This window comes from Macaca thibetana, chromosome 7, assembly GCF_024542745.1.
Source record: "Macaca thibetana thibetana isolate TM-01 chromosome 7, ASM2454274v1, whole genome shotgun sequence".
NCBI classification, from domain to species: Eukaryota; Metazoa; Chordata; class Mammalia; order Primates; family Cercopithecidae; genus Macaca; species Macaca thibetana.
This window is the reverse complement of record NC_065584.1, coordinates 26,183,710-26,211,106: the sequence shown is the minus strand read 5'-3', so window position 1 is coordinate 26,211,106 and position 27,397 is coordinate 26,183,710. Positions and strand designations below refer to the sequence as shown.

Below are 27,397 nucleotides of genomic sequence, written 5' to 3'. Positions count from 1 at the left end.
CTGCCCTCTAAACTTATTCCTGAGAGGAAAACAAAATTAATAGAAGATAAATCTTTCTGATATCAAGGAGTTTAAAATCTCTCATGTGCTGTTGCTGTATCCTTCTTACTGGTCTCTTGGGGGTTATTTTCTTCTAATCCAATGTATCCCAAATTTCAGTCACTTATGTCCCATTGTCACCGTTCTTACCATTTCCACATATCATCTGCACAATTATGTACTTAATTGCTTCTTTGAATTGGCTTTCATTTTGCTCAGTTTTCCTAAAAAGGATTTTTGATATCATTATCATAAATGAAAAACCAGCATAATTTGCTGTAAAGAGATCATTAATCTTAAAAATCATACAATAGAAACAAAACTACACTATTTAATCTTGGCTGGATATTGTTGGTTGCTGAAGGTTCTGAGTTTGAGGCTCTGCTCTTTCTTTGATGAAAAGGGAGGTTACCACGCTTTGGAGAGAACATACAGGCACCAAATGGATCATTTCTCCTCAAGTTAATCAAACGACTCAAAGAGAATTTTAAAGAGAATAACTCTCTCACTATATGAATCAGTGAAATTCAATTTCCCTTTTGCATACCACTTAGAACTAGCTCTTGCACCAAGTAAAATCAGTTTGTCCTGGGTACCACACTTGTAAACATTGTCTGATCCATCCCTTTCATAGCAATTGGAATGATCTAATATATAAATCTTATAATTTCTCTCTCCTATTAAAGTTCCTTCAATGACTCTTTATTACCTAAGGGAAAAAATCTTAGTTCCTTATGATGAGATACAAGATCCTCCTTAATCAGCCTTAGCCTACTTCTCCAGCCTTAACTTCTGTCATCCTCCTCTTTAACTTCCTATTCCACCAATGCTGATCTATTTGTAGTTCCTAGAACGTACCATGTACCATCACGCTTCTGTGCCTTTGAACATACTCTTCCCTTTACCCAGTGTGCTATTCATCATCTACTCATCCTTATCATCTTCCATTTCTCTTCTCTGCTTATTTTTATGTATCTGCCTAGTATCATATGCACACAACCAACAATAACTACAGTACAACAGCATTCCTCTGGAAACCTGCCCCTTTCTTCTGGGGGATCTTCCTCCACTGTCTCCAACCCCATGATTTTAGCAGGAACTGACAAGTTCTCATATGACTTCTTATCCCTGACCACAACTGATTGTCCTACATGTGGGCAACCTAACCAAGGTGAACCAATCAGATTTCCTGAGAATTTCATATCAAGAACAGCACATTTGAGTTACTCTTTCTCTGTTTTAAGATGCAGAGAGAAACTGAGGCAAGTAAAGTAGACATTCTCTATTCCAGGGGTCTCTAACCTCCAGGCCACAGACTGGTACTGGTCCATGGCCTGTTAGGAACTGGGCCACTCAGCAGGAGGTGAGCAGCATGTGAGCAAGCATTATCGCCTGAGCTCCACCTCCTGTCAGATCAATGGTTTAGATTCTCATAGGAGGGTGAACCCTATTGTGAACTGTGCATGCGAGAGATCTAGGTTGTGCGCTCCTTATGAGAGTCTAATGCCTGATCATCTGAGGTGGAACAGTTTCATCCTGAAACCACCCTCCTTTCCCCCACCCCTGCTACCATGGAAAAATTGTCTTCCATGAAACCAGTCCCTGGTGCCAGAAAGGTTGGGGACTGCTGCTCTAATCCACTTGTGCTGAAGACCAGCTATTTCTTTGCCCTTCTTTCCTTTTAGGTCATTCAACTTTTCCTTTTATCTTGTGAAAGCGATTCCGGTATCCTTACAATTAAGTCCCTTTTCTTAAACTAGTTTGAGTTTCTGTCACTTACACCCAAGTGTCCTAATACATACCTAATTGTTCTCGAGGTCCCAACAAATGCTACTCCTTTGTGAAGGCTTCCCTGACTCCCCCAAGCTCACAAAGGTGCCCCTTCTCTTATGCCATCGTGCATTTTGTCACACCAGACCCCCTTTTTAGCAATTGTCATGATGATCTTGACATTTTTGTGTGGGGAATAGTGTGTGCTGTCCCTGTCACCTATTTTGAGTATTTCATTAATCACCCCGATGGGAAGGCGGATTTAAAGCACAACAACCCATTAACAATATGCTTTCAGAGAAGTCAATATGTACCAAGAAAAATTTTGTTTAACTATTAACTAATATTAGCTGCTCTGCTGTGAATAACTTTTTAAAAACTAAGTTTAATCCTTAAAAGGACTTTAAAGATCTACCAACTACAAGGAGTTCTCTCTCCTGCCCTTCCAGGACGGAATTAGAAATGCAGAGGCTCATGACCGTGACTCCACAAAGAGCAACCACCAGGAGGGAGGCAGCACCTGGAGATGAGGGCAGAAACTGATGAGCACATGAAGGGAGGGTCAGAGAAAAAAGGGAGATCTGAGAGAAAAGAAACCCTGGGAGTCCCACCTGTCACTGAATCTCTCTGAATTAAAATACAACTTTATAAAAAGTAAATAATGTGTTCTACCATCCATGAATTTACATCTGTGATCATACATAGCTAAATAAGATTGAATTCTTTTAGGAAATTGATTGAACCTTTGTACCCTCTCAGGTGTTACTAGCATGACACAGAAATCACATCTGTTTGCACATTTATCTCATGTCTAGACTGGAAGCTTTTTTAGAAAAGAGATTCTTGCAATCTTTGAGATGCTGTTGAGCGTCTCACATAGGACCCAGCACTTAGCCCACCCTTGAGCTGGACTTTGATGATTTTAGCCTATATTTTGTAGGAATGCTTTCCAGCTGCAATTGTCAGAATAACCAGCTATAGTAACTCACAGACTAAAGACATTTCATTATCTGACCTGAACAGTCTGGACATTAGAAGTCCCAGAGTATGTTGTTTAATAATGGCAAAAGGGGCCAGGTGTGGTGGCTCACACCTGTAATCCCAAAACTTTGAGAGGCTGAGGCAGGTGGATCACTTGAGGTCTGGAGTTTGAGACCAGCCTGGCCAACATGGTGAAACCCTGTGTCTACTAAAAATACAAAAATTAGCCAGGCATGGTGGCAAGCACCTGTAATCCCAGCTACTTGGGAGAATCACTTGAACCTGGAAGATGGAGGTTGCAGTGAGCAGACATCGTGCCACTGCACTCCAGTCTGGGTGACAGAGCAAGAGTCCGTCTCAAATAAATAAAAATAAAAAAAAATAAATAATAATAATGGCAAAAGGACCCTGGCTCTTTCTACTCTCTCATCCTAGTCTTTTTGTCTTTTTATCTTAGGCTTTTTGCCTTGTGATTGCAAAATGGCTGCCACAGCTCCAGGTATCTCATCTTTAGAAAGCTTATTTAAGGAAGAAAGAAACTGATCTGGGCTGGAAAAGAGGCTTTTTTTTATATCAGGGAGGAAAATCTCCCTACAACACCTTCTCCGCATCTGGTAAATTCTCATTTATATCTCAATAGCTAGGACTGAGTCACATGGCCATGCCTAGTTGCAAGAGAGACAGGAACACGAGTTTAGTGTCTGACGTTTCCAGCCTCAGGAATGAAAAGTAGGTGTATTACTGGCAACGCTGCCCTTAAACCAGACAAATGGAGCCCTGGCCCAGGATCCAGGCCTCAGAGATTCTACGCTTTGTGACCCAGTGCTATCTGGGTGGGTGACCTTGAGCCTGGATCAAGACCCAAATGCAATGTCCTCACTTCTGTTCCCATTTCTTCACCTCAGGGCATTCTCTACCCACTACCACTCAGGTGGAGTTGACCAGAGACCCAAGGAGCTCTTAGATTCATATCTGTGGGATCTTTTTGGTATCTTGTGGCTGGATTCTTCATCCAGGAGGACCGCCTGGAGTGTAGATTGCCTCACTGGCCTGTGAATTATTTCTTTTGTTAGATCGTACAAGATTGAGCTGCCAGAATTGTGCTGGGGTGCTGATTTGGGGTGATTCTCATTCACATCACACACAGGATGAGTTCGGGGCTCTGAACTATTGATAGTTCTCTGTTCCCTGCTAACCTTCAGTGTGAGCTGCATGTATGGGCCTATGCCCTGGTTTTAACTGGCTATATTTCAACTGCAATGCTACCTCTGGACCTGAGGGCAGCTGGATTCGGGGAGACATCCTTTACCCTGTGCTGGGACCTAGGGCAGTTACCCTCTACCCCGTGGGCTCTCCACCAGTTATCTAGGGATAGTCGTACCTATTTATTTCCAGGGCTTTCCAGGCCATCACCCCACAACGCCAGTGAGCCCTTCTGGTCCATGTATCCTCTCACTTCTGATCAATGGGGTGACATAATTCTCTTGTTGGTCAGTCTTAATCTTTGTGGAAAGGGATACACATTCCTTGCATGAATGAAATTACTTTTTTCTTTCTTTCTTTTCTTTTTCTTTTTTTTTTTTTTTTTTTTTAAAGAGACAGGGTCTCATTCTGTTTCCTGGGCTGGAGTGCAGTAGTGCAATCATAGCTCACTGCAGTCTCGAATGCCTGGGCTCAAGCGATCCTCCCGCCTCAAGCCCTTTGAGTAGCTGGGATTATACGTGTCACCACATCTAGCTAATTTTTAATTTATTTGTAGAGACAAGGTCCCACTATGTTACCCAGGCTGGTCTCCAACTCCTGGCCTTCAGTGATCCTCCTGTCTCAGCCTCCCAGAGCACTGGGATTACAGGTGTGAGCCACTGTGGCTGGCCCAAGACGGCTCTTCCTGTTTGTTCTATTGTCCCCACCAGTGGCAGTGTATGGAAGGCAGCAGTTTAGCCAACAACCAGACAGCACCCTCTGGAAATGCAGTTGTTAGAACCTGAAGATCTCTTGAGCTCCTTGGAAGGGGTGTTGTTCTTGATAGGGTTGCGGGGAGATTCAAATGAGATTGTGCACCAGAGAATCCTCTGTAATCTACACTGTTACACACAGATATTAGTTATTTTATTCCCATCTGACAGACAAGAAAACCAGAAAAGAGGAAAGTTAAATTACTCCCATGACAGAAAGGCCCCATGGGAGTGCTGCTGGGAAGGGAAGCTCTGGTTTCAGATGGCCTGGGATGGCTCACTCAGCTCTGCCAGCTCCTAGCTGGGCCATCCTGGGTCAGTTTCTAAGCCCTAGTTCCACAGTTACTAAGCCGGAAGTGGAGGGGAACAATCCACCTATGTCAGAGGGTTTTGGTGAGCATTAAATATACCTGGAACTTGATAAATATTAGCAGGTACTCAACAAATATTAACTGCTATTATTATTTTATTACACGGATATTTGTAGGAGAGCCACAGGTCTCCTGGGCCACAGCCCTGCTGTGCACTAGAAATGAGTTATGAAAAAGTACTTCCAAAATGAGATTGCCAGAGGCTGCAGCGGTATGTTAGAATGTTTGGCATTGGAGAGGCAATATAGCAGATGGGAAACATTACAGACTCGGGAGCCAGGAGGCCTGGGGTTTGGCTCCTGGCTCAGTCACTTAATCATTAAACCATTTAACAGGCCTTTGGCAAGTTACTTAGCCTCTCTGTGCCTCAGTTTCTTCATTTCTGAAATGGGGATATTAGCACCCACCTTATAGGTTCTTATGAGGATTGAATGAGTTAATGTACATCAAGTGTTTAGGACAGTGCCTGGGTCATAGTGTTAGGAATGATTGGATGCTATGAATTTTATTATTTTGAATTCATTTAAAATTCAAAACAAACTTTGCTCTTCAAAATTCCATTTGGTGGGCTGAGCGTGGTGGCTTATGCCTGTAATCCCAGCACTTTGGGAGGCTGAGGCAGGTGGATCACCTGAGGTCAGGAGTTCAAGACCAGCCTGACCAACATGATAAAACCCCATCTCTACTAAAAATACAAAATTAGCCGGGTGTGGTAGCGCATGCCTGTAATCCCAACTACTTGGGAGGCTGAGGCAGGAGAATTGCTTGAACCTGGGAGGTGGAGGTTATAGTGAGCCAAAATCATACCATTGTACTCCAGCCTGGCCAAGAAGAGCAAAACTCTTTCTCAAAATAAAATAAAATAAAATAAAATGGAATGCAATGAAATGAAATAAAATAAAATAAAAATAAAAATAATTCCAATTGGCTTTTATTTCAAGAAATCTGCATTTTAGTGATTCAAAAGAAAAGAAAAAAGAAAAAAAGGTAGGCACAAAGATATACTCTCTGCCTTTGTACCTTTGCTTGTGTTGTTCCCTTTGCCTGAAATCCCTCCTTTTTTACCCATAAAACTACCACATATTGTCCACTCTCCCAGAGGCCACGACTCATTCTACCACACTCTTGTCCCTCAAGCAAGACCCATGTCTCCTTTTTACTTACCTGTGTAATTCTTGACATGTTCAATAAATGTTTCTTGAATGGAAAGGTGAAAGAAAGTAAGAGACATTATTTTCAGTTCCTGCAGTTTGCGAATGCAACACTGTAGTTCATAGTGGAGTAACGTCCTCTCTCTCAGAGAATGAAGGGATTGGCAGAGTGACTTGGGGAGATGGTGCCAGTCTCAACAGTAGGAGGGGAAAACACAAAGAATAGCAAACAACCCAGTCTTTCACTAAAAGGGGCTCCATCCTCCAACACCATGTTTTCCTGGAATGGGGAGAAGTAGTAGCATAGAGTGACCCAGAGGGGTGCTGTGGACTCAGGACAACCTGTGTATGATTCCAATTGTGTCATCCAATGGCTGTTTAACCCTAGAACCAAACATCTCTGAGCCTGTTTTCTTGCCTGTAAAATGAGGGTAATACCAACCCCAAAGGGTAACTTTGATGATGAAATGAGATAATAGTGCAATGCCTGGCACTTAGGAAATGCTTTTATTTCGTTTTATTTTTTTGAGACGGAGTCTCGCTCTGTCGCCCAGGCTGGAATGCAGTGGAGCGATCTCGGTTCACTGCAAGCTCTGCCTCCTGGGTTCACTCCATTCTCCTGCCTCAGCCTCCCAAGTAGCTGGGACTACAGGCGCCCCCCACCACAACTGGCTAATTTTTTGTATTTTTTAGCAGAGACAGGGTTTCATCGTGTTAGCCAAGATGGTCTCCATCTCCTGACCTTATGATCCACCCGCCTCAGCCTCCCAAAGTGCTGGGATTACAGGCGTGAGCCACTGCGCCCAGCCAGAAATGCTTAATTAATGTTTCTTTAAATGAATGAAGAGGGCTTTTAAAGAAAGTGCTATTGTTGAGAAAGACTGCTATCCTTGAAAGCACAGCATTGCTTGATGCTATGCTCTGTCTGTCATAGATCAGTGACTGATTCTCCAGTCATCACGAGGCCACCTCCTCAGACTCTCAGTCCGGAGTTGAACCACAACCAAGAAGTCTGGGAGGCAGTATTTGGCAACCTCCTTCCCAAACCCTTCTCCTCTCCAGCTGGCACAGAAACACTCCACATTTGCAGCTTCCACAGCAATTACGAGAACCTACACCCTTTTATTGTTTGACTTTCCCTAGCAATGGAGCAATCACATGATTTTCACAGGAAAAACAACTCTGGGATCAGAGACAGTCTGGACTGAGCCATGAACTTTCTGGTCCCTGTGTCTGAGTTCCCAGAGAGAAAAGACATTTGATGCTGGCAGAATGAAGGCTGAGCTGGACAAAAAACAGAGCCAGCACATGCTCAGAGCAGGCTGGCCAACCGAGCAGGTTGCATTTCAGGATTAAAAACAGTAACGATCCTAACAAAATAGAAGCTCATATATACTGAGTGCTAAGTACCAGGTACAGACATCGTAATCGTCACCACAATCCAAGACGAAGATTTTACTATCCTCATTACATCAAGGAGGAGAAGTCAAGGGCTTAGCTAGCATTTCACCCCTTTTGCAGTCCCCAGAGCCTGTGTGTTTATTCTCTAGCTCCGTGTCTACCTACAGCAGCAGCACTTTCAAGCTCTTTGCACACAAATCTCCTAGGGATTTTGGAATGCAGATTCTGAGGTTCCACATTTCTAATGAGCTTCCAGGGAACGCTGCTGGTCCAGGACCTTTAGTTGCAAGAGTTGAACCTGTGGCCTCAACCTTGGTTGCACATTGGACTCACCTGAAAGCTTTCCACATACTGATGCCTTGGCTGCATCCTGGAAAGTCTGATTTTGTTGGTCGGGGGTGCAGCTCTGGCATAGCATTTCTAAAGCCCTCCCATTGAAGGAATATGTAGCCAGGGCTGACACCATGATTCTGGTGGGAGGTAACATCTGTAGGTTCTTGAGGATACTCCATTACCCTGAACTCCCCTTTAGCAACCACAGGGACATCCGCGACTGGGCTTCAAGGACGCCCTTGAAGAGGCCTCTCCCAGAAAACTCCAAGCCCATGAAGAGGCCAGAGCCGCCACCTGTTTCCTTGAAATAGTTAGCAGCTGTGCTGGGTGACCTCATCGCTCTGGCTCTGCCTCAGGCCAAGCTACGATCTGGAAAGCTCTCCTCCCAAGTCAGGGCTCCCCTTGTGTTGGGGACAGAGGGGGAAGCGTTGTAGCTCAGGAGGAGCTGCAGGTTAACGGCAGAACCCATGTGGAGCTAGCGGGAAGAATGAGGGTGCAGGGTGGGGGCACCCCAAGGGACTTCACAATGGGCAGTCCCTGGGCTGTGAGGCCATGTCTGTGAGTGCAGCTGACTACCTCACCCCTGGCTTCCTCCATTGCTCACCCTCCCCAAACCCTTGGGAACTGATGAAATCACAAGGGGGCTCCTCTCCCCCTCCTGTAAGCGATGCATAAACAAACAAACATTGAAGTATGCAAGTAAAAATGCAAAGCCCATTTCTTTTTCCCCATTTCCAAGAGGCAATCACCTGTCGCAGCTGGGTTTATATCCTTCCAAATCTTTTCTGTACATTAATATGTGTATTTCTACACACAAACATACATATGCAATCCTGTTTTATAAACAAAAATGCATCATAGAATATAAGTCCAAACACTATCTTGCTTATTTTTTCCATGCAGTTATATATACTTACCAATTGTTTTAGTGTCTGGAAACTTGTCTGGAAATCAGAATCTCTCAGGGGCACATTTTAAACATTGAGATTGACAGGTCTTACTCCAAAGCCGCTGAATGAGAATTTCTCAGGGAGGCACCTGGGGAAGTCTTTTTTTTTTTTTTTTTTTTTTTTTTTTTAAATCGTGTGTGTGTGTGGAGAGAGAGAGACAGAGAGAAACGGGGTCTTGTTCTGTTCCCAAGACTGTAATGCAGTGGCACAATCATAGCTCACTGCAGCCTCAATCTCCTGGGCTCAAGTGATCCTCCCACCTCAGCCTCCCATGTAGCTGGAACTACAGGCATGCGCCACCACACCTGGCTGCTTTTAAGTTTTTTGTAGAGACAGGGTCTTGCTATGTTGCCCAGTCTGGTTTTAAACTTCTGGCTTTAACTGATCCTCTGACCTTGGCCTCCCAAAGTGCTGGGATTACAAGCATGAGTCATCATACCTGGCCTATACTGATATTTTTAATAAGTGTCTCAGGTGATTCTTATGGGAAATATCTTGCCTTTTTAATGCCTGTACATGTCCCATGGATGTACTATCATTTATTAACCAGTTCCTTTCTGTCGAACATTTAGTTTGTTTTCAGCTTTTTTCTTCATGCTATAAATAATATTACAAACATACACGCATCGTACAGATCCCCATGTGTGTTTCCGTGGGATAGTTCCCTAGGAGTGGATAGCTAAGTGCAAGGCTTACCTGGAACTTTTTTCCCCCTCTAAGACTGCTCATGTTTGAATCATGGAACCTCATAGCAGGACAGAACCTTAAAATCTGTGACCAATACTGTCCTATAGAAATATAATGTAATTGTACATATAATTTGAAACTTTCAGTAGCTACATTAATTTTAATAATATATTTTTACTTAACCTTATATATCAAATCTATTATGATTTCAACATATAATGAAATGAAAAGTATTAATGAAAATACTCACTATGGTTTGAATGTTTGTTTCTCCTCAAAATTTATATGTTGAAATCCTAACCTCCAAGGTGATGGTATTAGAAAGTGGCGCCTTTGGGAGGTGATTAGGCCATGAGGGTGGGGCCCTCAGAATGGGGTTAGAGCCCTTATAGGAGAGGCCTGTAATCCTAGCACTCAGGAGGCTAAGGCAGGAGGATCACCTGAGGCCAGGAGTTGGAGATCAGCCGGGGCAACATAGCAAAACTACATTTCTATGAAAATAAATAAATACACAAATGAATTTTTTAGAAAAGTGGCCCGAGGCTGGGTATGGTGGCTCATGCCTGTAATCACAGCACTTTGGGAGGCCGAGGTGGGCGGATCACCTGAGGTCACGAGTTTGAGACCAGCCTGGCCAACATGGCAAAAACCCATCTCTACTAAAAATACAAAAATTAGCCGGGCCTGGTGGTGTGTACCTGTAATCCCAGCTACTCAAGAGTCTGAGGCAGGAGAATCACTTGAGCCCAGGAGGCTGAGGTGGGAGAATGGCTTGAACCACGGAGGCGGAGACTGCAATGAGCCATGATCACACCACTGCACTCCAGCCTGGATAACAAAGCGAGACTCTGATTTAAAAAAAAAAAAAAAAAAAAAAGAGGCCTGAGAGACTTCCTGACCCTTTCTACCATGTAAGGATAGAAAGAAAAGGTGCCATCTAGGAAACAGAAAGTGGGCCCTCGTCAGACACAGAATCTGCTAGGGGCCCTGATCTTGGACTTTCCAGCCTCTAGAACTGTGAGAAATAAATTTCTGTTGTTTATAAGCTACCCAGTATGTGGTACTTTGTTATAGCAGCCTGCGTGAACTAAAACAATATTGTCTATCTGCTCTTCCTGTGAAGTCTTTGGAGAGTGTGTGGGTTTCACACTTAGAGTATGCCTCACTGGGACCAGCCACATGGGACAAGTAACTGTTGTATCGGTAGCGCAGATCGAAACCTTTTATCTTACTTGGAGAATATTCATAGGGGACAGGAACAGACAATCATGGAGCAGCTACAATCTACTTGTCCCCGAATAAGCACTTAACATCCATTATTACTGCGCCCCTGAGTTGCTGCCCGGAGTCCCTGTCCATTACTCCCGGTTTGGAATGATCTGTCTCTGCCTGCAGAGCTGCAGACGTGGCAGGAGACAGTTGGGAGGGTGGGGCAGGGTGCAGGCAGAGTTCTGGACAGGGATGCAGGGCAGCGCCTGGGTGAGTGAAGCAGCTTCTTTGTGAGCCCTCGTAGAAGCTTGGGGGTGGGGGCAGTATAAGGAAGGCAGGGCATGGGTAATTATTATGCTCATTATTTCAACTTGAGGTCTGTAATTTGCCAGCATCACATAGCCACAACACAGAGGCAGAAATGGAATGAATCTTCAGATTCCAGAGCCCATGCTTCTCTCTTATCCCATAGATGTCTCCAAGACAGTCATTCAAAGGCTGTCCTTACATTAGTGATGCACGGAGAGCTGTAAACAAATTAACTGAATGATTACAAGTCACGTCGTCAAACTATTCTGAAAGGTGTCCCATTCCGCAGACTTGTGGTTAAAAACATAGGCGCTGAGGTCCCCTGGTGGAAGTCAGAGTTATTGCAAGGGGCAGGCAAACGGGTTTGTGGCTTTCCTAGTTCATTACCTGAATACATAAAAATAGGACATGACATGAATGTCCTTCAAATTTTTTTTCAAAAAGGACCTAATACTCGGCAAACATTGGAATCACTGCAATACATTCTCCTGTCTCAGACTGTCAGAGGGACGGTCCCAAAGAGATCTCAGCTGCAGGTTCTGCTTCAGTTACATCATTTTTTGGGTAAGTATGTTCAGCTGTACATGGTTATATCTCAGTTTCTAAGTTTACTGTGTGTGTTAATGTGCCTGTTCTCCAGCTAGATTGTCAGCTGATCAAAGGAAAGACTCGAACCCCTAGTTTAAGGCCCTGCACATTCTGAGTTCTTAAATGATTATCAATGACATTAAACCAATGTTGTTGATTGCCTGAGTAAAATGATATAAGAGCACAAAATGAATTTGGTATTAATAATGGATATCTATGGCTTTCGCTGCTCAGGGTCCCCCCCTTACCTTTTTTTGAGACAGAGTCTCGCTGTTGCCCGGCCTGGAGCGCGATGGCGTGATCTCGGCTCTCTGCAACCTCCGGCTCCTGGGTTCGAGGGATTCTCCAGCCTCAGGTTCCCGAATAGCTGGTTCTACAGGCGCCTGCCACCACACACAGCTAATTTTTGTACTTTTTGTGGAGACGGGGTTTCACCATGTTGGCCAGGTTGGTCTCGAATTCCTGACCTCAAGTGATCCACCCGCCTTGGCCTCCCAAAGTCCTGGGAATACAGGTGTGAGCCACCACGCCCGGACGTTCTCTTTCTTTTTCTTTGGGCTGTAGCACCTGGATTCTCTTTTCCTCCCACAATCCACAGTTTTTGTGAGGCTGCCAATCAAGTGCCCCGCCCTCCCTGGCTAAGGGTTGGGCCTAGAGATTTGAATCTTAAATAGAATTGCTGCCTCTTACAAGAAGTGCTGCCTCTTCTCCATCCGTGGTAATAATAATTTCAATTAAATAATCAGCCCTGTCTGCATATTCAGCTTTTCTTTGTGTGATTCTGGGACCTACCCCGTACCCTAATGATAAATTTCTTTATCATTGCATCTAGAGTAAATCTGACAGATGGCATTTCACATTTTTACTTAATTCTGCTTCAGTTTGGAAATTTACACGTTTTCATAAGCATCAAAGAAATGGAAGACTTCCATTTGCTAAGTGTATAACTAGCATTTTTCTCTAGGGGGCAAAATGACAACCAATTAATTAATAAAAATTGTGTTTTATAAATCTTATGCAACAATTTGATAATCTATAAGGGTTTGGGTATCAGCAAGAGTTATGAAGAGAGAACGTTATGAGGCAAGTGAAACAGCTTTACACTGGCACCTGTTCAAGCCAGAAGACTAGAATTCTAGCCTCCTGTTGCTGGAGCCTGGTGTTGCACGGTAAACCTTTGGCCATTAACAGTGGTTGTAGAAGACCCACTTGGGGAACTGGTTTCTCCACTCCAGAGAGCCTCTTAGAGGGTCTGCTGCTGCTCTGACCCCCATGACCCCTGCACCCACTGTGGCCTCCCTTTTAACCAGCCCTGGGATCCTGACTCACCATAACCCCCACTAACCTCAACACCTAAACAGGAAGGGCCACATCCTCTTCTTTACCCACAGATCCCCAGAGAGTCTCTCTGCTCTTGGCTGGACCACACAGCCTAGAGGGAGGTCTGAGTTCATCCACCTGAGTCAGGGTGGTAGCACTGAGTTATTTTTGAGAATCACATTTTCAAATATTAAAAATTCAACTATTGATGAATTCAAGGTGATAGAACAACACTACCAACACAACAATGTCACCATTGCTGATGGCTAACAGCTATGGACATACTGCTGTATTTATAGTGTCTCCACACCCTGTGAAAAGAATGTCAGGGATCCTTCATGGGTTTTTTTTTCTTTCCTCCCCATGATTATATAAGAGTTAATCATCACCAAAAAGCTCTGGCAGGTGCTTTGGACTAAATCATGCACTACTGTGAAGATTGATGCCCACGTGAACTCCATGAATTTGTAATCAGCACTCACTTCATACTTGTTGATGGCAACCTGATGACTGAGTCCAGACTAGAACTTAACTGAAGCTTCAGTGGACTGTAGTGTGTCATCTCATTGAGTGACAACCTTAATGACAAAAAGGGGAAGGATTCAGGCAGTTGAATGTGTAAAGAGCTCCTCGTTGGCTTATGATTCTCCATGCCTAGAAAATGAGTCATTAATGGCAGGAATATTTGGGGGAAATTTGAGGCCTCAAAATATTCACCACATCAGGCAATGACTCTTTGCTCAAGGACAAAGTTACTGTGACAGTTGTGAAAAATGATATAAACCACAGGGTGGATAATCAACGTGTGGCTATAAGGGAATTAACTGTGTGTTTGAGCAGATAAATGAAAATGGTGGGGAGTCCAGGAAATTCCATTTTTAAGCTCAGTGTAAAGTTTTCTTCCAGTTGTGCAGGTATTATGAAAAACCCCAAGGTGATAAAAGCTTACTCCAAGATTTTACCACTATAGGAAAAGTAATATATTCTATCAGGTTGCTAAATTCAACTAATGAGAGAATCCTTCAATTGGTGATAGAAAGGGAGAACACAGTAATTTTGTTATCACTAATTTTTTTTTGAGACAGGATCTTGCTCTGTTGCCCAGGTCAAAGTGCAGTATGCCATCTTGGTTCACTGTAACTTTCGCCTCCCTCCTGGGTTCAAGAGATCCCCCTGCCTCAGCCTACCGAGTAGCTGGGACTATAGGTGTGCACCACCACAGCCAGCTAATTTTTGTACTTTTTGTAGAGACGGGTTTTTGCCATGTTGCCCAGGCTGGTCTTGATCTCCTGGGCTCAAATGACCCACGCACCTCAGCTTCCCAAAGTGCTAGGATTCAGGCATGAGCCACTGCAGCCAGCCACTAACGTTTTAAGAAGATTCACCGGCTGGGCACAGTGGCTCATGCCTGTAATCCCAGCACTTTGGGAGGCCGAGGCGGGCAGATCACCTGAGATCAGGAGTTCAAGACCAGCTTGGTCAACATGGTGAAACCCCGTCTCTATTAAAATTACAAAAAGTTAGTAGGGCGTGGTGGCAGGTGCCTGTAATTCCAGCTACTCAGGAGGCTGAGGCGGGAGAACCGCTTGAACCTGGGAGGCAGAGGTTGCAGTGAGTTGAGATCACCCCACTACACTCCAGCCTGGGCAACAAGAGCGAAACTCTTGTCAGAAAAAAAAAGGAAAATGCATAAGCATAAGTGTAACTTTAAAATTAGATTTCTCACTTTAATTTAAAGTCTGAATAGGTAACACAATTACATGGTTCAGGGTATACAGTCCTATTGGCATCCAGTTTTCCACCCTTAAGGTACACCAATGTAAAAAAATATACGTTTTACATATTTTTCTGTGATAATTTACGCATATGCAAATACATGTAGCTATTCTTTCTTTTCATTTTAACAAAAAGGGTACCATTATAAGCATTGTGCTCCTTGCATTTTTCACTAACTATATTTTGGAGCTTTTATCATATCCCAATACAGAAAGACTCCTCATTCCTTTTTGTGGCTACATACTGTCATATTCCTTGGATGTATTATAGCATAATTTATTTAACCAGTCCTTTCGATGGACATTTAAGTTATTGCTAATTGTTTGCTATTACAAACAGTGCCGCAATACCCTCACACTACACATGCCAAACAGGGGCCGTATCACCCGCAAAGGGGTGAAAATGGGTTCTTGGCAGGGGCAAAGAAATTTCTCTTTTTCTTTATAATGAACAGATATGCATACAGCTCACAAATAAATATACATACAGCACACAAATAGATATACAGTATATCTATCATATTATAATTCTTGAGGGGGTAGAGAGCAAAGAAAAAAATATCTAAAATGGTTCTTGGGATGCCAACAATAAAAACACTGTTGATGGCCGGGCACGGTGGCTCACACCTGTAATCCCAGCACTTTGGGAGGCCAAGGTGGGTGGATCATGAGGTCAGGAGATCAAGACCAGCCTGACCAACATATGAAAACCCGTCTCTACTAAAAATACAAAAATTAGCCGGGTGTGGTGGCACATGCCTATAATCCCAGCTACTCAGGAGGCTGAGGCAGGAGATTCGCTTGACCCCAGGAGGCAGAGGTGGCAGTGACCCGGGATCGCGCCATTGCACTCCAGCCTGGGTGACAGAGCTAGACTCCGTCTCAAAACAACAACAGCAGCAACAACAACAATAATAATAATTATATATATATATACACATATATATAAATTAGCTGGGTATGGTGGTGCATGCCTATAGTCTCAGCTACCCAGGAGGCTGAATGAGGCAGGAGACTTGGTTGAACTTGGGAGGTGGAGGTTGCTGTGAGTGGAAATCATGCCACTGCACACACTCCAGCCTGGGTGACAGAGCAAGACTCTGTCTTAAAAAAAAAAAAAAAAAAAAAAAATTGAGAAACACTACTGTAGCCCAGTCACCACTGTCAAGGGGGTACAGAACTGCCAGCTAGGAACGGCTGAGACTCAATCATGCTGGCATGATACACTCTGTAGGAACTGTGCTCATTGATGTTGGAGCAAAGCTGGGATGCTGAGAGCAAAGAGGAATGGAGGTGACTGTCGAAAACGTCCCAGAAGGTTGGTAGTCTTGAGTTTACTGGCATCTGAGCCAAGGAGGGCCATCCTATCAGGAGCTTGGGAACCCTGGGAGCCTTGGACTCCGGTTTGGTGTGTGGGGCAGGACATGGAATGAACGAGGGAACGTCTCCAATGACCGAGGGAACGTCTCCAATGACAATCTCACCTCTTAACTTAGAAACATTTGAATTGTTATTGTAGCTTCCTTTTTTTTTTTTTTTTTTTTTTTTTTTGAGACAGAGTCTCGCTCTGTGGCCCAGGCTGGAGTGCAGTGGCACAATCTTAGCTCACTGCAACCTCTGCCTCCCTGGTTGAAGCCATTCTCCTGCCTCAGCCTCCCGAGTAGCTGGGATTACAGGAGCACGCCACCACGCCTGGCTAATGTTTCTATTTTTTGTAGAGACGAGGTTTCACCATGTTGGCCAGGCTGGTCTTGACCTCCTGACCTCAGGTGATCCACCCGCCTTGGCCTCCCAAAGTGCTGGAATTACAGGCCTGAGTCACCACACTGGGTCCAGTTTCCTCTTAATTTTAGAGTTTCTGGATTTAAAAAAATTCTCCCAAAGGTCGCTTGGGAAATGTCCTCTCCACTCGTGAACTCATTTGGCACCAGTCAGGGTTTAGAATAACTCATACTCTCCCTTGTGTGTAATTACAGTCGGCATTCTTTGAGAAAAAGAGGAATAAAGGGGTCATGACCGAAACATAGTCGTTTATGAATTATTATGAGTCCTTCTCTAGTTAAAAGCCGGTTGACACACACCAAGCATTTTATCCACTGAAGATTTGTTGGGGGTCACGGGTATCTCTGAGTCTCTTTCAAAACCTCTCTTTGCTACTCACACGGAAGCCATTGCTCTCCCCACACCCTGCCGCTTCTAGCAAGCTTGTTTTCTGCTTCCAAACCCATTGCCAGTCGTTGTCCAGCCTTCTGGGGAACAAGTTGGCTTCCTGTGTCCGAATGGGGAAGACAGTTTCTGTTCCTATTGTTCACCAGGAACCAGTCAGGTTGCGGACATAGCCAGTCTCAGGACAGGAGAGGCAAACAATGTCACCAAAATGCCAAGACAGCCCTTGAAATATAGCCAGAGGAACCAAGCTGCACTTACAAGAATTCCAGCTCTGACTGGAAGGTGTGCCTGTGGCAAGTGAGGGGGACTCCTTAGCTGTGCAAGGTGCCGGCTCCAGGAGCTCTTGCTGACTGCCAGCTGCCTTCTGAGGAAGGTGGACCCTGCACCTTCCTCCTCCACCATCCACCCTGTTTTCTAAATTTCTCTCTCTCTCTCCCTTTCTCAGACAGGGTCTTGCTCTGTTGCCCAGGCTGGAGTTCAGTGGTGAGATCACGGCTCACTGCAGCCTCGACCTCCCAGGCCTGAGGGATCTTCCCACCTCAACCTCCCAAGTAGCCGGGACCACAGGCACATGCCACTATGTCCAGCTAATTTTTTTTGTTGTTTGTTTCTCAGAGAGATGGCGGTCTCCCTATGTTGCCTGGCTGGTCTTGAACTCCTGGGCTCAAGTGATCCTCCTGCCTCAGCCTCCTGAGTAGCTGAGACTAGAGGCATGCACCAACACCCCCAGCTAATTTTTTATTTTTTGTAGAGACAGGGTCTCACTTTGTTGCCCAGACTGGTCTCAAACTCCTGGGCTCAAGCCATTCTTCCACCTCAGCCTCCCAAAGTGCTGGGATTATGGGTGTGAGCCACTGCGTGTGACTTGTTTTTTCAAAGCACTGGGGTAACAGAGGACAACTGGCAGCAACCTGAGGAGTCATCTTGTCTACCCAGTTGTTGAGTGCAATGATATGAGAAACAAAAGATCCTCGAGCTTTGTTTCTTTTTTTCTAGAAGGATTTTTGCTCTTGTTGCCCAGGCTGAAGTGCAATGGTGCTATCTCGGCTCACTGCAACCTCCGCCTCCCAGGTTCAAGCGATTCTCCTGCCTCAGCCTCCCTAGTGGGTTGGACTACAGGTGCCCACCACCACACCCAGCTAATTTTTTGTATTTTTAGTAGAGACGGGGTTTCACTATGTTGGCCAGGCTGGTCTCGAACTCCTGACCTCAGGAGATCCACTCATCTCAGCCTCCCCAAGTGCTGGGATTACAGGCGTGACCCCCTGTACCTGGCTCAATCCTTGAGCTTTGTATCCACTCCATAGGCCCTCCATACACCACTTGCCAGACCTCTTCAGCTCCCACCTTCCAACAATATTCCTTCCACACCCGTGAGAAGCTGAGAAGCAGAGAGAAGCTGAGAAGCAGAGAGAAGCTGAGAAGCAGAGAGAAGCAGACCTCAGATGTGGGAAACACAGTATGTGTTGAAAGTGTCTGCAGCTGCAGATCGCTCAGAGGTGGTCCGCCAGGGGGACGTCTGCTATATAAGGTGGTCCCACTTTCCAGTAAGAATCTCCAGAGTTATCGGTGTAGTTTTCATTTGCACTTCTTTTACTAGTGAGGCTATCTTTCATGTACTAAAAGTCATATGCATTTCATTTTCTGTGAACTGTTAATCATGTTTGCTCACTTTCCCTATCATATTAGTTTATTGATCCTTATGGATTTCTATGAGATTTTATGTCTTCAGGAAATTAATCTCTTGCTGGAAAATGAAGTGCAAGCATTTCCCACTTTGACATTTGCTTTTTGACTTTGATCACAGCAGGTTTGTCAAGCATACTGTTTTCATTTTATGGTCAAACGTATCAATCTTTTCCTTTATGGCTTCTGGAGCTTGAGTGATAATTAGGTAACTTTTGTCTTTTTAAATGTATGTTTCCAACAAAGAAAGAAAGAATATCTTAGAAAATAAGACAACTGATTAGGGCTGACCATGGTGCCCTGGGTAGGCTAATCAGAGAAACGTTGCAAATTAATATTCTTCAAATATTTATTTAAATTTATTTAAGCTGGGTGCAGTGGCTCATGCCTGTAATCTCAGCACTTTGGAAGGCTAAGGGGGGAGCATCCCTTGAGGCCAGGAGTTTGAGACCAGCCTGGGCAACATAGTGAGACTCCCATCTCTTAAAAAAAATTAAATTAGCTTGCCATGGTGGTGCATGCCCATTGTCCCAGGAGGCTGAGGCAGGAGGATCTCTTGAGCCTAGGAGATTGACGCCACAATGAACCATAATTGCACCACTGCACTCCAGCCTGGGTGACAGAGTGAAACCTGTCTCTAAAAAATAAGGACTAAAAAGGCCAGACGCGGTGGCTCACACCTGTAATCCCAGCACTTTGGGAGGCCGAGGTGGGCAGATCATGAGGTGAGGAGTTGGAGACAAGCCTGGCAAACATAGTGAAACCCCATCTCTACTAAAAATACAAAAATTAGCCAGGTGTGGTGGCAGGTGCCTGTAATCTCAGCTACACAGGAGGCTGAAGCAGGAGAATCGCTTGAACTGGGAGGTGGAGGTTGCAGTGAGCCACGATTGCACCATTGCACTCCAACTCGGTTGGCAGTGTGAGACTTGGTCTCAAAATAATAATAATAAAAAAAGGACTAAAAAAAAAAAAAAAAAAAAAGACCGTATCTGAGCCTGCTTCGGGACTCCAAAAACAAACAAGGAGGAATTTTGGAGGGGTCCAGAGTTCTCACAGATAGGTTAGAGACGGAGCCAAAGAAATAGCCCTTTTGTCTGGGCACAGTGGCTCACGTCTGTAATCCCAGCACTTTGGGAGGCCAAGGTGGACGGGTCACGAAGTGAAGAGATCGAGACCATCCTGGTCAACATGGTGAAACCCTGTCTCTACTAAAAATACAAAAAATTAGCTGGGCGTGGTGGCACGCACCTGTAATCCTAGCTCCTCTGGAGGCTGAGGCAGGAGAATTGCTTGAACTCGGGAGGTGGAGGTTGCAGTGAGCTGAGATCTCACCACTGCACTCCAGTCCAGCCTGGGAGACAGAGACTCTGTCTCAAAAAAAAAAAAAAAAAAAAAGGAAGAATTAGCCCTTTTGTTACTGTCAATGTGATAATATCTTTTTTTTTTTTTTTTTTTTTTTTTTTTTTTGAGACAGAGTCATGCTCTGTCGCCCAGGCTGGAGTGCAGTGGCCGGATCTCAGCTCACTGCAAGCTCCGCCTCCCGGGTTTACGCCATTCTCCTGCCTCAGCCTCCCGAGTAGCTGGGACTACAGGCGCCCGCCACCTCGCCCAGCTAGTGTTTTGTATTTTTTAGTAGAGACGGGGTTTCACCGTGTTAGCCAGGCTGGTCTCGATCTCCTGACCTCGTGATCCGCCCGCCTCAGCCTCCCAAAGTGCTGGGATTACAGGCGTGAGCCACCGCGCCCGGCTGTGGTAATATCTTTACCTGTAGCATAGCGATATCCGGGAAAAACAGTATTGGTTAGGTAAGAGAAGAAGAAGGGGCAAGGATGTTAGAGTCTAAGTAGCAAGCTTGGGGAGAGTTTATCCTGTAATAGTGAGTCATAGAGGGTTCTTGAGCAGAAGAAGTGTGTGTTTGTTGCAAATTATTTAAGGTAGATTCATCTGGTATCCAGGGGAGGTCAGAAGGGCAGCGGAACAGAGATGGGATGAACACTGTTGCCGAGGCGTAATGCTATTGGAGGACCTTAACCAAGGTGGTAACAGCAGAAATGAAAAGGATGGAGCGCCTGAGAGAGCACAGAGGAAGTGCCTCTCTTCAGACGGAGCATTCCTATGGCCTCCAGCGCCCGCCTCTCGTTGCCTGGCTAACTCTAGCTTGTTTTCCATACCCCAGCTCCTCCTTGTTCAGGAAGGCTCCTCAAATTCCCACCATGTTGGCCAGGCTGGTCTCAAACCCCTGACCTCAAGCGATCTGCCTGCCTCAGCCTCCCAAAGTGCTGGGATTATAGGTGTGAGCCACTGTGCCTGGCCTTGAGCTGCATTTCTTAATTTTTTTTTTTTTGAGACAGTCTTATTCTGTCTCCAGGCTGGAGTGCAGTGGCGAGGTCTTGGCTCACTGCAACCTCCACCTCCTGGGTTCAAGCAATTCACATGCCTCAGCCTTCTGAGTAGCTGGGATTACAGGTACGTGCCACCACACCCAACTAATTTTTGTATTTTTAGGAGAGACGGGGTTTCACCCCATGTTGGCCAGACAGGTCTCGATCTCCTGACCTCGTGATCTGCTAGTCTTGGCCTCTCAAAGTGCTGGGATTACAGGCGTGAGTGACCGCGCCCAGCCTCTCAACTTTTAAAAAAGAATTCTTCTAAGGAGCCTTTTTAGACATTTTCCCCTCCTAATTGTCCTTCTCCTCCCCACTAAGTATACAATTTTAACACCACAGATATACTGTCTATCTGTTTATGTTTATACATAAGGCTGTTTATAGATCCTCTTGGAGGATGACAAACCATTGTAATATCTAGGACTTCTTCACACCCTCCCAGGAGCCCATTCTCTCCTCCTTGGGGTCACATTGCTCTCATTGACCACGCATGGTATAGGATGACTGTGCTAGTTTCCTAGGCTTATTGTAACAAATTACACCACAGACTTGGTGGCTTAAAACAACAGAAACTTGTTCTTTCATAGTTCTGGGGTCCAGAAGGTCAAAATCAAGGTGTCTGCAGGGCTGTGCTACCTTCGGAGGCCCTAGGAGGGAACCCTTCCTGACCTCTTCCGGCTCCTAGTGGCCGCTGGCATGGCTTGTGGCAGCTGAACTCCGATCTCAGCCTCCGTCTTCACAAAGCATTTTCCTCTCCTCTGCATCTTCTCCTTTTCTGTGTGTCAAATCTCCCTCTGCCTTTCTCATATAAGGACACCTGTCGGCTGGGCGTGGTGGCTCACGCCTGTAATCCCAGCACTTTGGGAGGCAGAGATGGGTGGATCATGAGGTCAGGAGTTCAAGACCAGCCTGGCCAAGATGGTGAAACCCTGTCTCTACAAAAAAAATACAAAAATTAGCCTGGCATGGTGGCGGGCGCCTGTAATCCCAGCTACTCGGGAGGCTGAGGCAGAGAATTGTTTGAACCTGGGAGGCGGAGCTTGCAGTGAGCCGAGATTGCGCCATTGCACTCCAGCCTGGGTGACTTAAAAAAAAAAAAAAAAAAGGGACACCTGTCACTGGATTTTGGGCCCACACTGATAATCTAGAATATCTCAGCTGGCGATCTTTAACTTTTTCTAAATAAGGCCACACACACAGGTGCCAGTGGCTAAGACATCTGTTTATGGAAGCCATCATTTAGTCATGATGATGACGAAAATAGTTCTGGAGGCAGGGGATGCACCCTTGCTGACAGAGGAACGTCACATTGATTCTTCAGTGACATCAGCCAGAAAGCTCTGTGTACACGTCACAACTCACACTGCTGGGTTAGTGTACTTTTTTTAACATTTTGTGATGTTTCTAGCAGTTACAGTGATTTTATTCCAGGAAATCTGGGGAGCACTTGTCCCTCAGATTTTGCCCACCCCAGAAAAGACGCCTGAAAAACTTCGGAAAAACCCAGAAAGTTTTATCGACAAAACTTTGCCTCAGACGTAGTCCTTTTGTGCCCTCTAGTGGAAATTATGGTAACTGCAGTCATACTTTTCCGAGGAATCTGTAGGCGCACATTTAAAACGATTAGTGACACGTAGGTTGCGTTTCAACCCAAAAAAGGAGCTTGGACCGTCTATACTACGATCCAATCCAATTTACTGTGCATCTTTGAGAGAAGCAATGCTATATAGAGCAAAAGGAGACTGAGTTGTGGATTCAGTTCTTCTCTGCCTTGCACTTCTTTTTTACAGAAACAAAAGAAGCCGAGGCTGCTTGGGGGAGGAAGAGAGAGAATGAAGACAGCTGTGTATCTCCTCCAGCCATAAAACCGTAAGAAAGAAGTACAGCACTTTCCTTAAAGAGATATTGAAACGTCTTGGTTTTCAGTTTTTAATCGTACTTTGGCCAGAGTATCACTACCTGGTAACACTTTTATTTATTTATTATTATTATTTTTGAGACGGAGACTCGCTCTGTCGCCCAGGCTGGAGTGCAGTGGCACGATCTCGACTCACCATAACCTCCGCCTCCCGGGTTCAAGCAATTCCCTGCCTCAGCCTCTCGAGTAGCTGGGACTACAGGCGCACGCCATTACGCCCGGCAATTTTTTTTTTTTTTTTTTTTTTTGGATTTTTAGTAGAGATGGGGTTTCACCATCTTGGCCAGGCTGGTCTCGAACTCCTGACCTCATGATTCACCCACCTTGGCCTCCCAAAGTGCTGGGATTACAGGCATGAACCACTTCGCCCAGTCGCTAGGTAACACTTTAAAAAAAAATCTAAGCAAATCCTCCAACTGTATTTCTTGCAATTTCTCATCATTATGATCTCATGACAGTGTCAACCTGCTGGAGGAAGAAAGACATGCGTGGAAAGGCCATGCCCCGTGTAAGAATATTCACGCCCAATAGCATCTCCAGGTAGCATTCGTGGAAGAGTCAGTCCCCAGCTCTATCACAGCGCCCCTCCTTCCTGGCACAAGGCCTTGGCCTTAATAAGCATTCAGGCGGCGTTGAGTGGAATTGCCACGCTGTAGGGAGGAGGGCCGGGGCTGCCTTGGTTTCTTTTCAGCGGTGGCTTAAGTACTCAGTGTTTCCTGCTTTTTGGTTGGCAAAGGGCTTTGTCACTTCAGTGGATTGCCTTCAATGTACAGCCCTCGTGACCCAATTTCTGGAGCACAGCCACCCCACTGCGGGGTAGAAGTTGTCATCCCTGGGCTGCCCATCAGCCATGAAAGCACCTGCCAGACGTACTCACGTTCTTTTCCCTCCTTGAAGCTGTTTTTCTTTTTTTTTTTTTTTTTTTTTTTGAGACGGAGTCTCACGCTGTTGTCCAGGCTGGAGTGCAGTGGCGCGATCTCGGCTCACTGCAAGCTCCGCCTCCTGGGTTCACGCCATTCTCCTGCCTCAGCCTCCTGAGTAGCTAGGACTACAGGCGCCCGCCACCGCGCCCGGCTAATTTTTTGTATTTTTAGTAGAGACGGGGTTTCACTGTGGTCTCGATCTCCTGACCTTGTGATCCGCCCGCCTCGGCCTCCCAAAGTGCTGGGATTACAGGCTTGAGCCACCGCGCCCGGCCGAAGCTGTTTTTCTAGGAGGGATTTCTCCTGCTTTCTTGGGAATAGGGAGAATTGATTGGGTAAAGACTTCAGAGAAATTTTACATGAAGTAGCTAGTTAAGTAACACAATGCCACGTAAGTCGTTCAAGTACACTTGTGTTTAGGCAGGTTTTCTCAAGAGATGACTCTGGATCTTCACCATCTTTCAGAATGTTATTTCTACTGGAAAGTCCATCTGCTCATTTAAATTCGTATATATATGTGTGTATATATATACACAGACACACATATACATATATATACATATGTACATATATTGGAGGCCAGCCGTGCTCACGCCTGTAATCCCAGCACTTTGGGAGGCTGAGGTGGGTGGATCACCTGAGGTCAGGAGTTTGGGACTAGCCTGGCCAACATGGAGAAACCCCGTCTCTACTAAAAATACAAAAATTAGCTGGGCATGGTGGTGGGTGCCTGTAATCCCAGTCACTTAAGAGGCTGAGGTAGGGGAATCGCTTGAACCTGGGAGGCGGAGGTTGCAATGAGCCAAGATCCCACTGCTGCACTCCAGCCTGGGTGACAGAATGAGACTCCGTTTTACCAAAACAAACAAACTCTGTTTTACTAAAACAAACAAAATGTGTGTATGTGTGTGTATATATATGTGTGTGTGTGTGTATATATACATATATACATATATACATACATATATATATATTTTTTTGAGATGGCGTCTTGCTCTGTCACCCAGGCTGGAGTGCAGTGGCACCATCTTGGCTCATTGCACCCTCCGCCTCCCGGGTTCAAGTGATTCTCATGCCTCAGTCTCCCAAGTAGCTGGGATTACAGGCACGCACCATCATGTCTGGCTAATTTTTAATTCAAGTATTAATCAAATTAATTTGTGTGTTGGACATTGTGCCAAGCTCTGGGCACATACTGGTGGGTAAGACGGACTGATGCCTGTCCTTTTGAGATTTACCAGTAGAGAGATGAAGATTAATTAAATACCTTAATCAATAAGTGCTATAAAGGGAAAACACAGGGGTTGTATAACAGATGGACTTGATTTAATGGGGGGCAGTCAGGCAAGTCTGAGTGGAAACCTGGAGGAGAGTGAGCTTGGGCAGAGGGCAGAGGGAGGGAAAAAAGGCACAGCATAATGTTGAGACCCCAGCAGTGAGGAGAATTGAAATAGGTATGATGAATACTGCTCACTCACACACTCCCCCCTTAGTTCCATTAATCTTCATTAGCTCAGCTATTTCAGGTAAACGGATGTGGGAGTTCTCGTTCTAAATTTGTAGACCAACTGAGTTGGTAGCAGTTAAATGAGAAGCTCTTAAAACTTCCGATCAGGGAAGTAGCTTTGGTCTTGCCGAGCGCCTGAAGGCCACTGTTTAGGGAGTCCTTGAAAGTAGGGCTGACGCCTGATTTACTGTGTCGCCCTGTATTACCACAATTAATAGCCCAAGTTATACACAGAGAAGCGATCTAGAAGCAAGTCAAACACAGATGTTTTCCGTAACTGTTTACTAACTGTAAATGTGGCTGATACCATGGAGAAGAATGAATTTGTGATTGTGGCAGCCTCATCTGAAGAGGGCCACCATTGACTCCTTTCCTCCGTGGATGCCCAAGTCACTTCTCTGCTGGGAGGTGGAGTCTGTTTCTCCAACCAGCAACTCTTGAATCTGGGCCTGCCCAAGTGACTTATGGACCAATAGGATGCAGTCCTATTGGTCCGCATCCTATTAATGGTTGAGATTTCTGAGATTTCTTTTTTTCCCTCCTCCCCCTCCTCCCCTTCCTCCCCCTCCTCCCCCTCCTCCCCCCTCCTCCCCCTCCCCCCCCCCTCCTCCTCCTCCCCCCCCCTCCTCCCCCTCCCCCCCCTCCCCCCCCCCTCCCCCCTCCCCCCTCCCCCCCTCCTCCCCCTCCCCCTCCCCCTCCCCCCCCCCTCCCCCCTCCCCCTCCCCCTCCCCCCCTCCCCCCCCCTCCCCCCTCCTCCTACTCCTCCTCGAGACAGTCTCCCTCTGTCGGTGGCGCAATCTTGGCTCACTGCTACCTCCACCTCCCGGGTTCACGCCATTCTTCTGCCTCAGCCTCCCGAGCAGCCAGGACTACAGGCGCCCGCCACCACGCCCGGCTAATTTTGTTGTATTTTTAGTAGAGACGGGGTTTCACCATGTTAGCCTGGATGGTCTCGATCTCCTGACCTCGTGATCCACCCACCTCAGCCTCCCAAAGTGCTGGGATTACAGGCATGAGCCACCGCGCCTGGCCGATGGTTGAGATTTCTAAGTCTAGTCCTAAGAAGCCCCTCAGCACCATCTTGGCTCTTGGAGTGCTCACTCTGAGGCAGTTTTGTCTACCCTGAGATCCCCACACGTGGAGAGGGTGATGCTGGCCAGCCCAGCCTGGGCGCCAGGCATGTGCGTGAAGGAGCATCCTAGATGTTCAGCTCCAGGTGTATGTCAACAGAAAAAAGGCTGCGGTCCCAGCCACGTGGCTCGTCAAACCATTCAAGCCATCCCACCTCACACTAGACGTGGTGGAAGAGAGACAAGCCAATCCTGATGTGCTCTAGCTGTTTTTTTTATGTCTTTACAACTGTAAAGCAGCAGCACATGCTAAGCACAAAACAGCACTTGTGAGCACGGACAAGGATGACGCGCACTTGGGAGAAACGTTGCTCATTCTGTTGTTACCCTTTCCTATTCCTTATGGGCACTGCACTTATAACTCCACTGTAAACCTTACCCATGCTGCATTAACGAGACAGCATAACATAACAGTTTACAACTTGGGTGCTTTTAGCCAAGACAGGTTTTTTTTTTGTTTGTTTGTTTGTTTTTTTTGACGGAGTCTCACTCTGTCCCCCAGGCTGGAGTGCAGTGGCACGATCTTGACTCACTGCAACCTCCGTCTCCCGGGTTCAAGCAATTCTCCTGCCTCAGCCTCCTGAGTACCTGGGATTACAGGCATGTGCCACCACACCCAACTAATTTTTGTATCTTTGGTAGAGACGGGGTTTTATCATATTGGCCGGGTTGGTCTCGAACTCCTGACCTCAGGTGATCCGCCTGCCTTGGCCTCCCAAAGTCCTGTGCTTACATGTGTGAGCCGCCATGCCTGGCCCAGTTCTTTATTTGAATTCAAGTTTTATGACTAACACTAGCTGAGTGACCTTGAGCAAGTTGCTTAGCTTGTCCAAGC

At 45.8% G+C, this 27,397-nt stretch overlaps 1 long non-coding RNA gene across 1 annotated transcript in view; it reads right to left on the bottom strand.

The window, feature by feature from the left end:
* The window catches only part of LOC126958833 (uncharacterized), an 8,458-nt gene extending 188 nt beyond the window's left edge, over nucleotides 1-8,270 (bottom strand). The window contains exons 1-3 of the long non-coding RNA XR_007727315.1: nucleotides 8,002-8,270; nucleotides 110-263; nucleotides 1-19 (exon numbers count right to left, since the gene is read on the bottom strand). The exon at nucleotides 1-19 is cut by the window's left edge and continues 188 nt beyond it. This is a non-coding gene — a long non-coding RNA (uncharacterized LOC126958833). The remainder of the gene's footprint in view (nucleotides 20-109; nucleotides 264-8,001) is intronic.
* Between the last annotated feature and the right edge of the window lie 19,127 nt (nucleotides 8,271-27,397).